We start from the raw sequence: 19,557 nt of genomic DNA on the forward strand, positions 1-19,557 counted from the left end.
CAACTGAGTTTGAGGTGTGCTCTCTAATCTTCCCACAATCCTTAGCATAACCCTTTTTATATTGTGGTGTCAATCACAGACAGAAACCTAGGAGCCTTTGTCTCCCCATTTATTTTATGAGGACCCTTGGTGCCTAAGTTAAGCTTTGTGAATTGCAGTGTTGTTTCTAAAAAAGAACAGGAGTACTTGTGGAACCTTAGAGACTAACAAATTTGTTTGAGCATAAGCTACAGCTCACTTCATCGGATGCGAATACAGACTAACACGGCTGCTACTCTGAAACGAGCATTGTTTCTGTGATCGTTCTAGGCCCCTTAAAGTTAGCAGCCACGAGGCTGAGCCTTGCAATGCCTAAGCCCCTTTCTAGACCGGGCCCTACTCCCTAACTCTGATGACAGCTCCTACTTTCTTCACATCCTACTTTGGCTGAGTGAGGTTTTTAATACTGTCAATCATTACTGAGCTTCTAGAGCAAACATTTTTGCCTACCGTGCTCTTATGATTTTGAGTATTACCTCTCAAACTGCTCCTCTTTTGTTTATGGTTCATACTTTACATCTTCCCCTTCTTCTCTCTCTCCACCTTTATTATGCAATGCCAGAGTCTGTCCTTGGCCCATTTCTCTTGTCCATTGTCAGTCTTGGCTATTGCATTTGTAATGTGTGGATGACTTAATTCTGCATCTGCCTTGATTAACTCTTAGGTTGCTTTCTCTTCCCCCCATCCCCCTTTTTTCCCCCCATCTTGAATCAGTTTCTGCTCTTAGTTACACTAGTATCTCTATTACATTTAATGGAACTATGCATTTAGACTGATGTTACTGACAACACAAACTAATCCTTTCATTCTTGACAGTTCCTTGCTGTGCTGTAACTTCTTATTAAGGAATGCTTCAAAGACTGAAGTAATCTGTGTACCAATGCTTTTTCTCTCATACATGCAATTCATTATCCACAATTCAGACCCTTATATTGCTTACATGCCTGGAAATAGTGGAGTTATCCTTAACTGTAAATGTATACATTTTCTCCCATATCACATTTGTCCATATGTTTGTTTATCGCCATGTCAGGAAAATTGCCAGAATTTTTCCTTTCCTTAACATGGAGTCTGCAAGAAATCCTTATTCTTGGCTTAATCACTTCCTGTCTCAGCTATTGCAATGCCTATTTCTTGACCTTCCTAATCACTGCCCTATAATCCTTAGAGGATCTAAAATATTGAAGCAGGGTCTTCACTTTCTTTATCCTTGTGCTCCTCTTTCCCTGGCTTCTTATCCATCACTGAATCTAATGAAAACCTCCGCTTGGCGTGCAATGGCAACCAGAAACCAAAAGTGTTAGAATGTGTAAGGGTTGGGCTAGAAAATAATGCTGAATATATCATAAAGCTTTTAGGCAGTTCAGTAAATACTATGTCACCCAGAATACGATGTACACTTCTGGTCACGTTCTCTCAAAAACGATACAGCAAAAACAGAAGCAGTTCAGAGGCGTGGGAATCTTATTAAGAATAAATAAATAAATGAGGGTTGCTTAGTTTCCCGGTCTGGTCCCTTTGTGCCACAGCTGGGAAGCTGCCCAACTGTGGATTCCCCTTGTGTAGGGTGACAGTAACTGTGTATGGCCTGGTCTACACTTGAAAGTTTTGCTGATAGAACTATTTCAGTCAGGCGTGTTATATGTTGATTTGTTTGTTTTTAACCACAGTCGGTCTGCCCATGGAAGTTATATCAAGATAAAAGTCATTACGCTGGAATGGCTTATTTCCCTTCTTGTACAGGAATAAGCCGAAGCAGTAGAGGCACTTTTATAGAGGACTGTGTCCACCCTAGAGGGGCTGTATCACTTTAACACATAATTAAAGCAGTACCGTTGTTATGTGTAGACAAGCCCTTAATGCATATTGCTGTTGAATGTCTGCCTGTGTTTTTATTATTGGTCCTGATCACACCCTTCTATGGTAAAACCCACAGGAGTGGGCTACAGGGGAGAAAACCTTCCTGAGGCTCTCTCTCCAGGGCAGTTTGTCTATGTTTTGTCTGGCCCTTGGGTTTGACATCCGTGGAAGAAGCTGCAGAGCCCACCTATAACTACCTCCTCTCCCCCATCCCTTGGAGCTGCATGGATCCTGGGAAAAGAGCAGGAAGTTAGAGCCATTAACTTGGACTGTATCTGTGTCCCTGTAACAGGGTGGCCTTCCCCTTTAAAGGTCATCAGGCCTGGGACTAGCCAGCCTGGATCAATCAGCCCTGCCTGTGCCATAATTAGCTGCCCCTCAGCTTAAGGGGGCTGGACTAACTGGGGTCAGGTGACAGCCTGAAAACATCTGGGGCTCATTTAAAAAAAACAAAAACAAAAACACACACACTGAGAAAACCCAGTTTGGTAGAAGAACTACAAGGAGCTAGCTGGGCTCCTGTGTAATGTCCTGAAGTAGGGCCTGGAAAGACGCTGGGGAAGTAGCCTGGGAGTCAGTGCTCTGTGCCAGAGTGGAGAGACTTTAAAGGAGCCCAGAAGGGGCTAGGAACTGAGCACAGAAGGCACCGCTGAAGAGGAGCCCAAATAGGGTAGAAGAACCTTTTGTTTGTCTGGCCTTTTGTTACCCCCCGAAGGAGACTGAACTCAGATAGTGGGTTGAGATATGCGACTCCCCAGGAGAGATGGAGAACCTTGGTGAGGGAAAGACATTGAGGCAAGGAGCACCTGCAGTGCCTGCTTGGCCAGCAGATGGTTCTGCATTACAGGCATGCCTTATAATAGTCCCTCTACACACACGCGCACTCCCGTCTCCCTGTTAGAGCAGTTACAGTAGAACAGTACAGAGAGCAGCTGACCCCAGCAAATTTCCTATAAAGGAACTCCCCATCACTGGGGTGAGTATGTGAGGAAAGGTAATATGGGCCTTCTTGTGTTATCAGTCCACTGTTAGCCTTAGTAGATGCAGAGGGAATGATGTGTACTTTTCTCCCAGCCTACTTGCTCCTTCCCCATTCGTGAACCTGCAGAAACAGGAAGAAACTGAGATGTTGCCATGGCGGTAGGTGAGACCCCTTCTGCAAAGGATAGGTATGATCTGTGCATGGAGATGCATCTCATCAGCAGAACTGGGGCAGGGGTGGGGCACGAATGGCAGGACTTGTCATTATTATAGTGAAACTTCTAAAGCATGGTTCTACCCTGAAAAGTGTTGCGGGGGGGAACGCATTGTGAGATTCTTTGACATTTGTCTGTCTCCCAAAGACTCTAGATCAAATTTATTCATTCACAAGTAAAAGGATGTTTATTTTCCTAAGTGCACTCCTGCCAACTCAACCTAGGATCTGAAATTATGCCCACAGTTACACCTGTGAAAACCTACGGATGCTGTGAATCCTCCATTGGGTTGCAAAGGTGTAAAATGGCACATAACTTAGTCTGCAGGTTTTTTTTTTAAACTAATGATGATTTCCAAAAAGTTTTGCTGGGCTATTCTGCAGCCTTGAAGTTGGGAGAGAAGGTCAGTAGAGACAGTTGTCATTTAAGGAGAGCTACAGAACACCATGACATTCTAGAGTGGGGCTGGGCTCCTATTTTGGGTTCCTATTCAGCAAGGTATTTAAGCACATCCCTAACTTTAAGCATCTGAACTGTCCCACTGGGGAATATTCATGTGCTTAAGTACCTTGCAGAACCAGGGCTTTGCTAGGGTTTCTCTGGGCTTTGGAGACCTATCACCCAAAGGTATCCCACATTCTGTCCAAAAGCTGGATTTTCCTTATTTTTGTTAGGGAGAAAACTGTCTTCCCCTTGCCTCAGATGGAAAGGCCAAATGTTGTGCTTTTCAAGGATATTTTCCTCTATATTCCTAATCTGTGTGTTTGGTTGCACAACTTCAGCATGAATGCTGGTCAAAGAACTGGACTACTGAGCTACAAAATAAAATCCAGATATTTTTGTGTGTAAAAAGTGTGTGCGCGCACTGGAGAGCCTGGGGCTAAGCTCACCCTGATCATAGGATGAGCCCACACCTGGGCTGAGTCAGCTGATCCCCATATGAAGAAAGCAGGAAGGTGCAGTAAGAGGAGGAAGCCAGGAGATTGAGTCATGTTTGGAGTTGCTACAGGGAGCAAGAAAGCTTCTGCAGGGCTCTAAGTAAACGGGGTATGCCGAAGAAGAAGCAGAGAGGGAGAGAAAGCTCTCCTGGCAGGGAGGCCTGGGAGAGGCCCCTGCCAAACAGGGGAGAGACTGTGAAGGACAGGTAGGCTGAAAAATATGTGAGTTTGTCTTTTGTAGTATTTGGGATTAATTAAGAGAGACATCGAACTGGGCTTGGGAGTCATAGGGGCTGTATGCACCGAAGAACACAAATTGAACTCCGAGAAGGGACTGTTTCAACTATGAAGAACTAAGTGAGTTCATAAAGAGCTCTGAAGAGGGGGAAAACTGAGGGGGAGGCACTGAAGAGGCATCCTTGGCTACAAGGGGGCATTTGGGTGGCAGGTGCCCATGCTATGGTGTGCAAAATAGTTTGATAATAAAATGGACATCTTCTGCTTTTCCCACACCAGCAAGAAAAAAAAGTTACACCAATTACATATTTTTTCTTCAATTTAAGAAATGAGACCATAAACTGATTTTTCATATTGCCCAAAGACCAGGCATCATTATAATAATGTTATGTTACCAGGCCACCACCGAACCAATGAGCTAGCGGGGAAGGTCTCCACGTCCTATTACCTGTTCCCTGAGCCTGCCAGTCTTCCCAAGTTAGAGCACTGTAAATATTTTCTTAGGTACTCAAAATATTAGTCTTTCAGTCCAGGTTTTTATAAGAATTTAGTCATATAAATGTATTACCCAAATATGGGTTATGTCACCTCCACTTACAATGGTGCATATGCACATTAGTGAGTCTAAAATATTAGTGTATAAAACAGTGGATTTCACAGTGCTGATCCAGAAGACAAGTGTGCACCCACCCATATCACCTGTGTCTTACTTGTTGGCTCTCCATAAACTAGCTTTGGTAATCTCCGAGTTTTAGTTCTGTCAGTTTCTTCTGAATGAGGGAGGAAAAGGCAACCCTATGAACTTAACAGTATTTACATCTGAACACTAAGCAATTTCTGAAGAGTGTGGTAGGAACTAGGTCTTGCAAGAACTATTATTTAGCTTAATTGATTCCAGCTGGGCTTGGAAGAGATTTTGGCCCAAAATCATGCAAGTGCTTGCCAACAGTCTGTCATTTTTGATAGCTCACACTGCTATGAACTTGGCTAAGAGGGGTCAGTCACATAGCAAAAACTAAGCTCTTCTCTATATCCAGGCTAGCTTAAAAATGCAGATATATTGCCAGCGGACTAGTAAGCCATTCTTATTTCAACTTCGCTTTAAGAGGCCCCTGGTTTCTTGGAACTGGGGAAGTGATGTGCTGCTAAGCAATGAGAAGATGTTCCACATGTGAAACTACGGGCAGATGTAGCTGCTCTAAGAACTTTTAGGCATCTGTTTTTATTAAAAGTTCACTGGTGTATTTGACCTATTAGTTGGATTCAGCACATGCCTATGGTAAAGATACATACTGAGAAAGCATGTAACATGCCTACTTAATCAGTCTTGCTTAAGTTAAATATGCACTATAAGGGAAATACCATAAATACTTTTTCTTTAATTAGGGTACTCCTTCTGAGGCTTTTATTAACTTTGTTAAAGATTATAAATTCATGTAACATAACTTAGTCCAAGTCGCAGTAATAAACTATGTAAAATGAAGCTTTAAGACAGACAGACATTACATTGCCTTACTTCCTAGGTGGCTATGTGGAGACAAGTCACTGTAGTAGTCTAATTTAAGAAGAGACTATTAGTTTTAAATGAATTTGGGGATACCTAACTAAAAAAAACTGTACCATTCCTCTCCAACCCTATTACAGAGTTATTTTGACACTGTCTTATGGGATTTATGTTAAGTAGGATAACATGCTCCAATTTCAAGTAATTGTATCTTGGGGGGAAAAGAATAGTTTCAAATTTTAAAATATGTGCAATATTTTGGACCCAGGAATTATATAAATAATAGCAAATAGCATAGGAAATTTTGGTTGGAAGGTTTCTAACAGAAGTAGAAACCATCTCATCAACCAAAAAGCAGTATCTCTTATAAATTAGGGACAGACTGTAGTACAGAACAGGGTTGAGCAAGACCCACTGAGTTGATTGTGTGTTCAGATTAACTTTACTAGTTATCAGGGTTGGCATGATAGTTTGACAGCTCTTTAGTTTACTTGAGGTTTTCAGTTTCTTTGAATGCAAAAATTTTCATGAAGCTAAAGTGAACCCAGGAGAGTTTGAGTTAAAACTAGAGTTACCCCTTTTGTTGACTTATCTTTAAAAAAAAGATTGCAGGATTTTTTAATAGTGTTTTTTCCTTTCCTTTACTTCAGAATGGATGAAGAAACACTTTTTTTTTTAAGGCATGTTTGGGGAAAGAACATGCATGAAAAAATTCAGTACTAAAAGTGAATGTTTCAGAAAAGTTATTAGTGACTGAAATAGAAAAAGTTGTACAACTTCAAGTAAAAAGTAGTAATTGTCACACGTCCTATAATGCGTATATTAGAGAATACTCAAGAAACTGCAGAAGCATCCCTGATAATGCTGCATTTGGCTGCTGACAATCCCTCAACACTGAACTGCAGTATTCTCAGGGCTAGCCTGATGACTTGAAAGTTGTGAGGCCAGAAATGCATCAGGAATGTTGGCTGGCAAGTGATCGAGATTCAGTATTAGAAACCTATTTCCCCTTGTTTTTTCTACCCCCCCGCCCCCTCCTCAAACGTTCTTGTTAAACTCTGGATTTGTGCTGGAAATGGCCCACCTTGATTATCATACACATTGTAAGGAGAGTGATCACTTTAGATAAGCTATTACCAGCAGGAGAGTGGGGTGGGGGGAGAGAAAACCTTTTGTAGTGGTAAACACCCATTTTTTTCATGGTTTGTGTGTATAAAAAGATCTTCTGTACTTTCCATAGTATGCATCCGATGAAGTGAGCTGTAGCTCACGAAAGCTTATGCTCAAATAAATTGGTTAGTCTCTAAGGTGCCACAAGTACTCCTTTTCTTTTTGCGAATACAGACTAACACGGCTGTTACTCTGAAACCAGTATTAAAAAGGACTTCGAATGCGGTCAGCTGGCTGGATCATCAATTTCTCTGGTATGAGAACTGGGCACTCATGGGGTGCACAACAGTAGCATCATATGACACAGTCTGGCACACGGGACTCTTAGTTAAATTGTCAAGAGCACTCCCATCACGGGTAGTCAACATCGCTGACCTTTTCCTTTGCAACGCACATTTTCAAGTGCACATGGGAGGCAGAGTTAGCATATGGAAAAAACAAACCAACCATCTACTCGAGGGCTCTGTGCTGGCACCAATGCTTTTTAGGCTGTACACCGATTACTTTCTGCTTATCCAGTTCTGCAGGTTCATGTGTGCAGATGACATTTGCTTAGGCATCCACAAACGGTTATTCCCCAGACTTGACACCCTGACTGATGACTTGATTAAAATGGCTGAATACTGTAATCAGTGGCATTTACAACTAAGTGTGACCAAGACAGTTTTGAATGCTACAGCAGCCCACTGTCTTTCTCAATAGGCATTGCTTGGACCCAAGCCAGATTACCTCAGAGTAACCCTAGATAGGTCTTTCATATATCTTAACCATCTGAAAAAAAAAGAGGCTAAGGTGAGAATACATAATAAGCTGCTAAGCAAATTGGCCAGCACTTCACAGGAAGCAAATGCTCAAACCCTCCAGTCATCCGGTTTAGCCCTCTGTTATTCTGCAGCAGAATACTGAGCTCTGGTCTGGCTTAATTAGTCTCATGGCAAGTCGGTTGACACACAACTACACTCATCCATGCGTATCGGACCTGGGATGATTCGACTACACCAGTGCTGTGACTCCCCGTGCTGAGCAATATCACTCCTCCATGCAGCCATCATGAGGCTGCTGCAGCCAGAATAGTTCAGAAGATAAGTGCGAACACGAGCCCACCACTCTACAAAGACCTCTTCGACCACCTAAGAGCACACTTGTCATCAGGGTGCCCATTGTGGGCCCACTTGCCCAGCCCAGATTTCTCTGCAATGTCCAGGTGGCATGAAGAAAGGTCTGCAGCTGAGGTAAGATACCAGTCTCTTATAACTGAGCTGACCATGTGTGTACCTAGCTTTAATTTGCCAGGCAGCTGAATCAATTTCGAATGGGCCAGGGTCAATGTGCAGCCAGCCATCACATGCAGCTGTGACCAAAGTCAGACAATGTCACACATCACTGATGTCTGTTATACAACCAGATTTGGAGGTGGTCTGAGGGCTCTGCACTTAGCTGATGAGGCTGCTGCAAATTGGATTGGCAAGCTCTGCATCCCATAAGAAGAAGAATGAAGTGGTATAAAGCCAAATTCTGCTCTGTTTACACTAGCAAAAAATTAGACTGTAGCCATCGAGCTGCACTGGGTTTACAGTGGGGTATCAAGGAGCAGAATCTGGCCCTTTGTTCCTCTTTTGGAAATGCTTGAAATGTTTATCTGTGTCTTTTCTGTCAGACTAGTGTAAATATTTACAGAATTCATAAAGATAGTAATCAAACACGGGCTCAGATGCTAAGATGCAGCCAAAGAGAGCGTGACCACAGGTGATGAGAGGCAGGAGGTGGAAAGAGTGTTGTAAAGGATGCTTTGCTCACTAAACCTGGGTTTGAACTAGGCTAGTCCTTCAGCACAGCTTAGGATCTCCTGGCATTACTGTTGTGCTTGTGGTAGCCAGGAATTCCTCAGGCACAGGGATTCTTCTGGCAATGCTCCCTTTTTTCCTCAGCTCTAGAGAGGGCCATGGTCATAGGAACCGCTATGGTCTCCATGCCAGCTACGGATTTCCCCAAGCAGGATACATTCTCTTGGCAGAGTAACTGGCTTCAGGAAAGCCTTTTGCCATTAGAGTGGAACAAAGTTACCTCTCCAGAATTGAGGATCTGACCCATGGTCCACTGAATCTGAAGTACTTTAATTATTTCTCAATAGAGACTTTTAATGAGAACTCAAAGAAAATTAAACAGTCCTGTAAACTTGACCGCTAAGCTTGTAAAAACTCAGCTGCCTGATTTTAAACCAAAGTTGTACAGGTTAATTGTTAAATTTGGCAAGTAACATATAAAACAAAACATAGTTTAAAAACTAAAGTTCAGGGGACTGCCTAGCTCAGGAAATAGATGACAGTATATGGAAGCTCAGGGAACTGGTAGTGGTATATGGAACCTCTATGGGTAAGTCTAAAATAAATTGTAAATCCCCAGCCCAAACTATGCCCTGCGGTCCACACATAAATCTTTCTGAGTCAGGTCAGCACGCACTCAGGAGCCCAGGTCCAACATCTCCCACCCCCATCATTTTTCAGGGTGGACACAGCTTAAGACGATGTCTCCAGACTTATATCTGGAAAGTCTGCCAATGCTATCCCACAATCCCTGAGCCTGTGTTTCTTGGCCCTTCCGCCCCCAAATTTCCCACATGATTACCAGGAACTGGAAGCAACCCTACTTGTTTGCATACAGCTGCTTGGTGTTTAACGCTTCCTTTCCATGTTAACCATTCACCTGGAAATGCAGTCTCCTATATGTTATATAACCACCAATGAGACGAAACTCTACACCAAGCGTGCTACTAGCTGGCCAGAGGAACACAACTGGATTCTAGTTAATCTCTGGAGTAGTATCCTTTGCAGTTAATGTTTTCATGGATTCCTGGTAGAGGACAAACCGTGAGCACAAATCCCACTGATGATCCCCGGTACACTTTGGAAAGCCCATTCTTTCAACACCAGTAGTTAGTTGAGGGATGTTATTTATTCCCATACTGTCTGGGCAAATCACAGTCCTGAATGCCTCTCAAACCTCTGCCACCACATTCACCCCCTCCCCAAGCTGATGTGCTAACACCAAATTGGTTAGCCATGCATCTATAGCACTCTGAGGGGTAGCTAGCTTCTAGGTGGCTATCACAGTTTGCTTCTGGACTGGCATTGCTTCTCTAAGGCATGTGTCCTGATGCACTGCAAAGATCCAGCAATGTCTGCAAAAGTTCTGGACCCATTGCTGATCATCTTATGTCCACATGATGATGTGATCACCAGTCTGTGCTCATGACCCTGCTCCAGAAGCTGCAGTCTACATATGGGGAATCTGTGGCTATGGGAAGAGCCACAAGCAGGATTAGCCAGGTTAATCTGCTATGTTTATATCCCTCTCCAAGAGGTGCCTTCAGTAGGTCAAAAAACACCACAGAAACGTCCACCAATCTCTCAAGGATGTTCTGCCTGTTTGCTGGAATAGGTGTGAAAACACAAGCTGGACAAGTTCTTCCACTGGTGCTTGATCTTTGTTGGTGGCTCTGGTTGGTGAGAATGGGCAGTTTCAAAGAAGCTCAGCTGGATGTATTGGCAGGCTAAGACACCTTCCACTCAAGCACTGTGCAATTGGCACACAAGCTTTCCCAGAATACTCCATAACCCAAGGCCTAGAATGGCTGGCGAGGATGCTAGGAGCCCTGGGATATACTCCCAGAAGCAGAGGTGTGACTCAGCTCTGCACAGTGCAGTATGGATGTGTCAGCATGGTTCTTAGACCTGGGTCCAGCAATTGTAAAGTTGTTTTTATAGTGCTATAGGGACACATGCCTTCCAAGGTGCTCAGAACATAGTGGTCTGCTATAATTACCTGACCAAGCCTATAGAGAAGGGACCTGTGATACTCTGAAGATTATAAACTTTATATTTGTGTCTTAGTTCTTTACTTTACCCTGTGAGAAGAGAGGGGATTGGCAGGAAGTGATCCAGGGAGGTAGCTGCACAAAGCCACAAGGTGCAGGGCTTAACTGCCTACCATTGGGCAAGCTTGGGCTTTCCTACCAAACCCTAAAGAGGGACAACTGTAGAAGTCTATCCCGTGACAGGGAAACTGTTGGGTCTTGGGGAAACACCCTAAAGATACAGGAGTTTGGACCACAAGACCTTGACCCAAGGGGGTCCCTTGCTTAATCCCAAAGACATCCCTGTTACTGGACTCTTATAGAACCTGAAATGGGTGGACTCAAAAATGTGCCCTGGTTGGAGGACTGAGTTATTGACAGGACAGACCACTGTGGAGCGGTCGTAAGAATAGGTTTCAGAGTAACAGCTGTGTTAGTCTGTATTCGCAAAAAGAAAAGGAGTACTTGTGGCACCTTAGAGACTAACCAATTTATTTGAGCATAAGCTTTCATGAGCTACAGCTCACTTCATCGGATGCATACTGTGGAAAGTGTAGAAGATCTTTTTATACATACAAAGCATGAAAAAATACCTTCCCCCACCCCACTCTCCTGCTGGTAATAGCTTATCTAAAGTGACCACTCTCCTTACAATGTGTATGATAATCAAGGTGGGCCATTTCCAGCACAAATCCAGGGTTTAACAAGAATGTATGGGGGGGGGGGGAATAGGAAAAAACAAGGGGAAATAGGTTACCTTGCATAAAGGTGATATATGCCATCATGTGCCAGCAATGCCCCTCTGCCATGTACATTGGTCAAACTGGACAGTCTCTACGTAAAAGAATAAATGGACACAAATCAGATGTCAAGAATTATAACATTCATAAACCAGTCGGAGAATACTTCAATCTCTCTGGTCACACGATTACAGACATGAAAGTTGCGATATTACAACAAAAAAACTTCAAATCCAGACTCCAGCGAGAAACTGTTGAATTGGAATTCATTTGCAAATTGGATACAGTTAATTTAGGCTTGAATAGAGACTGGGAGTGGCTAAGTCATTATGCAAGGTAACCTATTTCCCCTTGTTTTTTCCCATTCTTTGCAGTTCACCCTAATTGAGTGACAATAGCTGGCTCCCCACTAGGGTCCCAGTCACATTTGCACTAATTAACATTACCCTCCTTTAATTCTTTATTAATCAGTGCCCCATCAGCTGCTCCATTATTGTGCCTAGGATCAATATCTGTTTGACAGGCTTATAATTATCCATTTCATCCCATTTAACCTTTTAAAAAATGGCATAACCTGAGCTTTCTTCCAGTCTTCTGCAACTTCCCCTGTGCTCCAAGACTTATTGAAAAAAACAGTGTTAATGGTCCAGCGAACTCGTCCTCCAGCTCTTTAAAAACTCTTTGATGCAAGTTATCTGGACTTGCTGATTTTTAAAAAGTTTGTTGTTAGTACCTGCTGTCTAAATGGACTCCTAAGATAAATTCTAGTAAAAGGGCAGAAGGATTTAAAATGCTTTTTCTCTTTCTCACCTGAAGTGTTCTGGGTCCATATGGATTTTGGTGCTGGTTTTGTTTAACCTGAGAAGTTCTCCCAACTATCACCTGCTTAATGTCTGCAGGATTTTTAAGTGAGCCTCTTTAGAAATGTCAAATATTTTTCATCTGTTACTCAACTGTACTGCATATAAAGTTGCTTCAAAAATTCAGCTACAGTCATATTAAATACTGGTGGTTTCATTAAGGAGACCTAATTTTGAAAACCCATAGTTCACTGCTTCTGAAATTCATAAATTATTAACTATTTAGACTCATTAATTTAGCAAAAAAATTGTGAACTTCAGTTTAATCTGAAACTGTTGCTCAACCTTATAGGTAACCAGATGTTTAAACTCAAATTGCTTCTGATTTCCATATAAAATGACTCCAAAAATAGGACAACTCTTGACTTCAGATAGAGGCCACATAACCCCATTATTATGAGGAATCATAGTCCTATGACCAGCTGTATTAGCTGTTGCATTCAATGTTTATATAATCATTGATTAATGCTGGTCAGTAAGAGATACATCCAGTTTGAAAAGTTCAGATCAAAATCTGAATTTCTCTCATATTAAGCAATCACTCTGATTGGTGTTTCAGCTGACCTGTACAGATGTGAGAGGAATAAAAAGTGAGTGACTGAGGCACACAGAATAATGTAGGAGCCTGTCCCAGCGCAGGATTTCTATTCACTTGTGGGCTGATAAAATTGGTAAAATACTGTTCAGAACCCGGTGTCTCTGCTGGCAAGTTGTAAAGTCTTGTAGAAGTAAACACAGGAGTGCGCGCACACACACACACAGTGAAGCAAGACAAACACTCTTTATTAGCAGGACGACAGTCTGCTCCACCCTCTAAATTGTGCACCAGATGAAAATTCAGCAATGCTGGGCACTCAAAATTATAATCCAATGGTTTTAAAGGGACACTACATTAGAAGTTGTTCACATGGGAATCTGGACAGAAAAATCCGCTAAGGTGCGTGTTGTCCAAAAATTAGTAGTTCTAACTTCTTGAAAACTTTCATTGCTTTAACATTAGCAAGGAGTTAGAAGTTGCCAGTTTCAGTTTTAAGTGCAAACCAAATATTCACTCAGAACAGTGTTTCATTATTAGAACTAAACTGTTTGCAATTATAGTACTCAATTAAAAAAACAATACACCTTGCAATTTCCCACCTGAATCTAATTCAGATAAGTGCCAATAACTAGGTTTCAGCACCTACATGTTGCTAAGATCTTATTCAGAAAGCAAGTGGAAATGAATTCTAAATATAAATATAAAAACAGAAAGTAATTAAGTCTATGTGACTACTGCAAGATGAAGAAAAGTAAAGTGCTCTCCGTATGCTTCTCACCAATCAGGAAAAATGTTTTCATTAATTTTATCACAATAGTCTTAGACATTACTAAAACTCTCATGCCTATCATGAAACTGTAATAACTACAAGATTTGTGATTCTTGCAATTGTTCCTTTAGTTGAACTTGGCCTAAGAATCCAGTACTAAAGACATGACATCTAATTACACTTTATATTGTAACTTCCTTGAACAATATTTTTCCTGCTATTATTAATAAGACTGCTAAAGTTATTGTCAGACTGGCTGTCCAACTTCTTGATGGTTTAAATGCCAACTTTTTTCCCCTTAGAATACAAAGCTATCATTTTTTGTGCAGCTCGTTTGGTGTTGATCACAAGTGGTCTAATGCAAATGAAGCTTGGAAGCATTTTCTAGGGGCTCCCTGGTCGTTTCCTTCCTGCCAAAAATCTGTGGTTTTGGCTTCAGTACCCCAACAATGCATTTTTGACCTGTTGGATGAGAAAGAAGTGGGGACGTACTCAGCAAGGAGGAAGCTGAAGGTGGCACTGGGTGGGGGAGGAGTGGATCATGGGGAAGAGAAGTAAGCAGAAAGTGCAGGAGATGGAATGACGACTCACAAGAGAACATGATAGGCATCAAGTGGAGTAGGAGTGGCTGCTGATTTTGTATGTATTTAAGTTTTTGCAGATTACTTTCTCTGTTTCTCTTTCCATAGCAAAGGAGACTGTAGCTACTAGAAAAGGAGTACTTGTGGCACCTTAGAGACTAACCAATTTATTTGAGCATAAGCTTTCGTGAGCTACAGCTCACTTCACCGATGAAGTGAGCTGTAGCTCACGAAAGCTTATGCTCAAATAAATTGGTTAGTCTCTAAGGTGCCACAAGTACTCCTTTTCTTTTTGCAAATACAGACTAACACGGCTGTTACTCTGAAACCTGTGTAGCTACTGTTAACTGGTTTATTGTTGACCCACTGTCTGTAATTTCATAATGCTCTCTGGATTTCAGAGCCAAGCAAATATGTATGCATACAATAGTTCACCTTGAGGTGGCTTTAATATCTGTTGGGGGCTTTTCCACCAAAACATGCATGCACACACCTCTTCCCCCTGCACTAGTTCTCCTCTTGGAGCTTCAATGTACCTGAAGACCAGGGTTCATGAGACTATATATCTCATAACTGTTTGTATCATTTTAATTTTGACTAGAGCAGTTGATTTATTATGCCACAGGAACTTGCTCCTTCAGAGCAAACTTTCTACTAAAAACATGTATCTTAGAAAAGTAGTGAAAGTATAATTGCAAAAACTAGCTATTCTGATAGAATTAGTAGATTGAAGATAATGCAGTGAATGATGAGAGAATGTGTCACTATTTATTATTGTATGTTTCACTGAAGGCCTCAATATCATTTGCTATTTTACCCATTTAGCCTAAAGATTTATTTAAAAGGGCAGGGGAGAGAATCCCCTACTCAGTGCCAGTGTCCAGTGAAACTATTATACTGACCCTTTACAAGGGTCTTCAGAATGTGTATTATCAGAAATTATTGATGGTTATGAGGGCTAGTGTCTCAAGCTTACACAGCTCTAGGAACACTTTTGTTTCTCCCCTTCACTGATAACGAGAACATAGTGGAAGACTTAGAGAAAAGAAACAGATAAGAATATTTGATGCTGAAAGATTTGACCTCTTGCACTCTTGTTCCGAAGAAGCCATTTCCTACATCTTTTGTAACTTTGAGTTTTATACTGATGAATGAATGACTGATAAGGGCAGTGTGAGCCATAGAAAGTGATCTTTTCAGTAGTACCCGTCCTCTCAGTGAGATAAAGATGTAACTGGGGAAAGGAACAATGATTTTAATGATATTATAAAATGATCGGAATCTTTTTGACATAATCGCATAGTAATTGTCAAGCAATACTTGCTTGCTTATCTATTCCCCTGCTCCTTTTCTCCAGGGAAAAGCAATACATACAATTGATGAGATTAGATGTATGAAGACTTCAGCAGAATTGTCATGGCAGGACCTGATCTAACAGCCATTAAAATCAATGAAAATATTAAGTTCAGTGGACTTTAGATAAGGCCCATATTGAACAAGAAAATTAAATGTCAGTGGAAATTAACAAATAATTCCAGCTGAAAACTTCCAAAACATCACTTTCCATCTAATCACAGGTGAAGTTGGGTAAATATTGAATCTCCGTGGTTATTTACTTGTGGCTAAAAAAATGAGTAGTAGAATTCTAATTGAGAGTGTTTGGTCAGAAAGTTTCTGACCAGCTGTAAGTCTGACCTCTTGCATAACACAGGTCAAAGACAGATTGATTTAACTTCAAATTTCAAACAGCTGCATAGCATAAAGATACCAAAGCTGGGCAGTTTTCCCTCCTCTTTTCAAATATATATTTTTTAAACTTAAACACTTTTATTTTGGGGGGATTTCTGAAATTTTGACCAGTTTTCCTAAACTCTGCAATTTGAGCTTTTATTGATAAATTTTTGCATTGCTATGAGAGGTTTATTTTGTGGGAAGGGGGTGTGATTGGCTGAATCCCACACTGAACTACAACAGAACATTCTAGGAATGTAAAAAGACCACACTGATTATGCTACTAAAAGTAGTGCGTACAGCCTAAGGTTCCAAAGATGCCAATGGAATGTTAATGGCCAAAGGGAGAAGAGAAGGCCTTGGGACCAGCAAGAAGGGCTCTTGGCTTTAGAACAGATACTGCCCCTCAGTCTGCCAGTGCCCCGCTTTGTTAACTTTTCAAGTGTACTTCAAAGACTTTTTATTTTTTGGCTCATGCATTTGGGGAGCAGATGGCTAATAGAAATGTGATTATTTAATTTTGGGATGTGGGGTCACTTCCCCCCCCTATTGGTTTATTGAACCTATAGTGCATTTACAGAATTTAAAATAATCAGTCATATAAATAAAGCTAAGGTGGCTGTCATAAATATAAAGGGAAGGGTAAACACCTTTAAATCCCTCCTGGCCAGAGGAAAAACCCTTTCACCTGTAAAGGGTTAAGAAGCTAGGATAACCTCGCTGGCACCTGACCAAAATGACCAATGAGGAGACAAGATACTTTCAAAGCTGGAGGAGGGGGGAGAAACAAAGGTTCTCTCTGTCTGTGTGTTGCTTTTGCTGGGACCAGAGCAGGAATGCAGGTCAGAACTCCTGTAAAGGGCTAATAAGCAATCTAGTTAGATATGCATTAGATTCTGTTTTGTTTAAATGGCTTGTAAAATAAGGGAATAAATGGCTTGTGCTGGAGGAAATGTATATTCCTGTTTTTGTGTCTTTTGGTAACTTAAGGTTTTGCCTAGAGGGATTCTCTATGTTTTGAATCTGATTACCCTGTAAGGTATTTACCATCCTGATTTTATAGAGGTGAGCCTTTTACTTTTTCTTCAATTAAAATTCTTCTTTTAAGAACCTGATTGCTTTTTCATTGTTCTTAAGATCCAAGGGTTTGGGTCTGTGTTCACCTATGCAAATTGGTGAGGATTTTTATCAAGCCTTCCCCAGGAAAGGGGGTGTAGGGTTTGGGAGGATTTTGGGGGGAAAGACGTTTCCAAGTGAGCTCTTTCCTGTTATATATTCGTTAGACGCTTGGTGGTGGCAGCAATAAAGTCCAGAGGCAAAAGGTAAAATATTTTGTACACTGGGGAAGTTTTAACCTAAGCTGGTAAAAATAAGCTTAGGGGGGTTTTCATGCAGGTCCCCACATCTGTACCCTAGAGTTCAGAGTGGGGAAGGAACCTTGACAGTGGCGCTTAAGGTGGGTACTTAAATAATCTGTTTAAAAAGATCTACAAAACTCAAAATTTTCCTTGAGTGGAATGATGCATTAGCTACATCCAGCAGACAAAGGTCTTCCTTAAGCAACAATTCTTCAATTCCATTATACTGTAATGGAGAATATAAACTCTATGAGGAAAGGCTTTTGTGTCTGCCCATAAAGCATCTAGAATATTGTTGGTGGTATTACTTGCAATATCACTATAAAACAATTATTTTGACTTTTTTGCCACTAGAACTAAGCCAATGCTGGTGCAGGGCACAAGCAATGCAACTTGACTTGTTGTGGGCTCCTCCTTCCGGGGCTGAACGGGCAGTTCACAGATTAATCTGAGCTGCTAATATAGCTGCAGTAATGAAGGAGAGGCAACTGGTGCCCAATCTCCACATTGCATTCCAAGTACCTACTTGATTTGGTTTGTGAAAAGTAAAACAGGACTGAATTTTGAAAAGCCACCATGAACTTTACAAAATTGTACTAAAGATTAACATTTAGTTTGGTGATGACCAAAACTGTGCCCATTGTGCAGCGAAGTTAGCAGTTTCTCATATCTGTGGGACCTACATGGAAGATGGGAAAGGAATATCTCAGAACAACCAGAAAAGGACATTATGCAACTGTGGAAGCTTTAGAATGGATACTTCACTGTCATAGGGTGACCACGTCACTAGCTGTCGCTACTAAGCTGCTTCCCAACTGATGAGGTCAGCTGATAGTTGGAAGATGAGAGTCCAGATTCACAAAGTTGTTTAGGCTCCTGGCTTCCATTGAAATCAGTGCTAGTTAAGAGCCTAAATACATTTGTGGATCTGGTCTCTGATCCTCATAAAAACCAACAGAAGTTCAATTACTAGTGCACTTTCAGTGAGCAAGAAGGTGCCCGTAGGGGTACCCAGCTACAGGGGAAAGAACTCAGTTCATATATGATGCCCAGGCACATGACCTGTGTGGTGTAATTGTGCAGGGACCAGGTAGATCTGGATCAGAGGAAAGCACATGATTGGTCATGGTAAGCAGTTTTATTTTGAAGAAAGACTGAAATCCTATCACTGGAGAATGTTCTTTAGAGCATGGGCTATTGGCTAGCCGACTGGCTTACACTAACCTTGTAAATAACTGATCTTATGAAATCTGGGAATTACTGAGTGAACTCTGAAGACTTGACATTTATTCTAGTGAATGGCAGATCAGAAGGTATTTGTTTGCATAGTATATCTTCATAGTCTTCAAAGATAGGACTTTAAACAAAACAGTCTGTTTTTTCCCTAAAACAGAGGGTAGACTTTATTGCTTTAAATAACTTGGTATAATCCTATGGAAGTATAATATACATGGCATGGTGGAACACTAAACTATAGTCCTCTCAACTGAGAGGAGAACAAAAGCAAATAAAGGTACAAATCCTCTCCCCAGTGTAAATAAATATAGATCAGGATAAATGAAAAATCCTGTCCATTTCTTCTATGTGAATTCCTGCCCCCACCCTGAAACATAAAAAGAGTTTGAACTCCCTGCTTCTCTGGTCCCCTTCCCCCCTCAACTTTTATGCTCTCTCCCCACTGCACAAAGGATCTAAGTATCAAACTGCAGGTATAACCTTTAGGTAGAGCTGAAAATTTGATATCAAAATCAGAAAAGGCAGAAGTGTTCAATGAACATTTATTTTCTGTATCAGAGGATGTGTGGCAGATGATAGAGTCTCATCACATCATGATGAGAACACTTTCCATTCCATGAATATTTCTGGAGGATGTTAAACAAAATCTACTAAAGACAGACACTTCAAAATCAGCAGGTCCGGATAACTTGCATCTAAGAGTTTTATAAGAGCTGGCTAAAGAGCTTGCTGGACCATTAATGATTATTTTCAACAAGCCTTGGAGCACTACGTAGGGAAGTTCCAGACTACTGGAAGAAAGCTCATGTTGTGCCAATTTTTAAGAAGGGTCTACAGAATGACCCGGATAACTACAAGCTGGTCAGTCTGACAAGGATTGGCTGATATTGGACTCATTTAATAAATAATTAAAGGAAGGTAATGTGATTAATGCAAATCAACATGGG

Source organism: Lepidochelys kempii, chromosome 1 (assembly GCF_965140265.1).
Source record: "Lepidochelys kempii isolate rLepKem1 chromosome 1, rLepKem1.hap2, whole genome shotgun sequence".
Taxonomy (NCBI): domain Eukaryota; kingdom Metazoa; phylum Chordata; order Testudines; family Cheloniidae; genus Lepidochelys; species Lepidochelys kempii.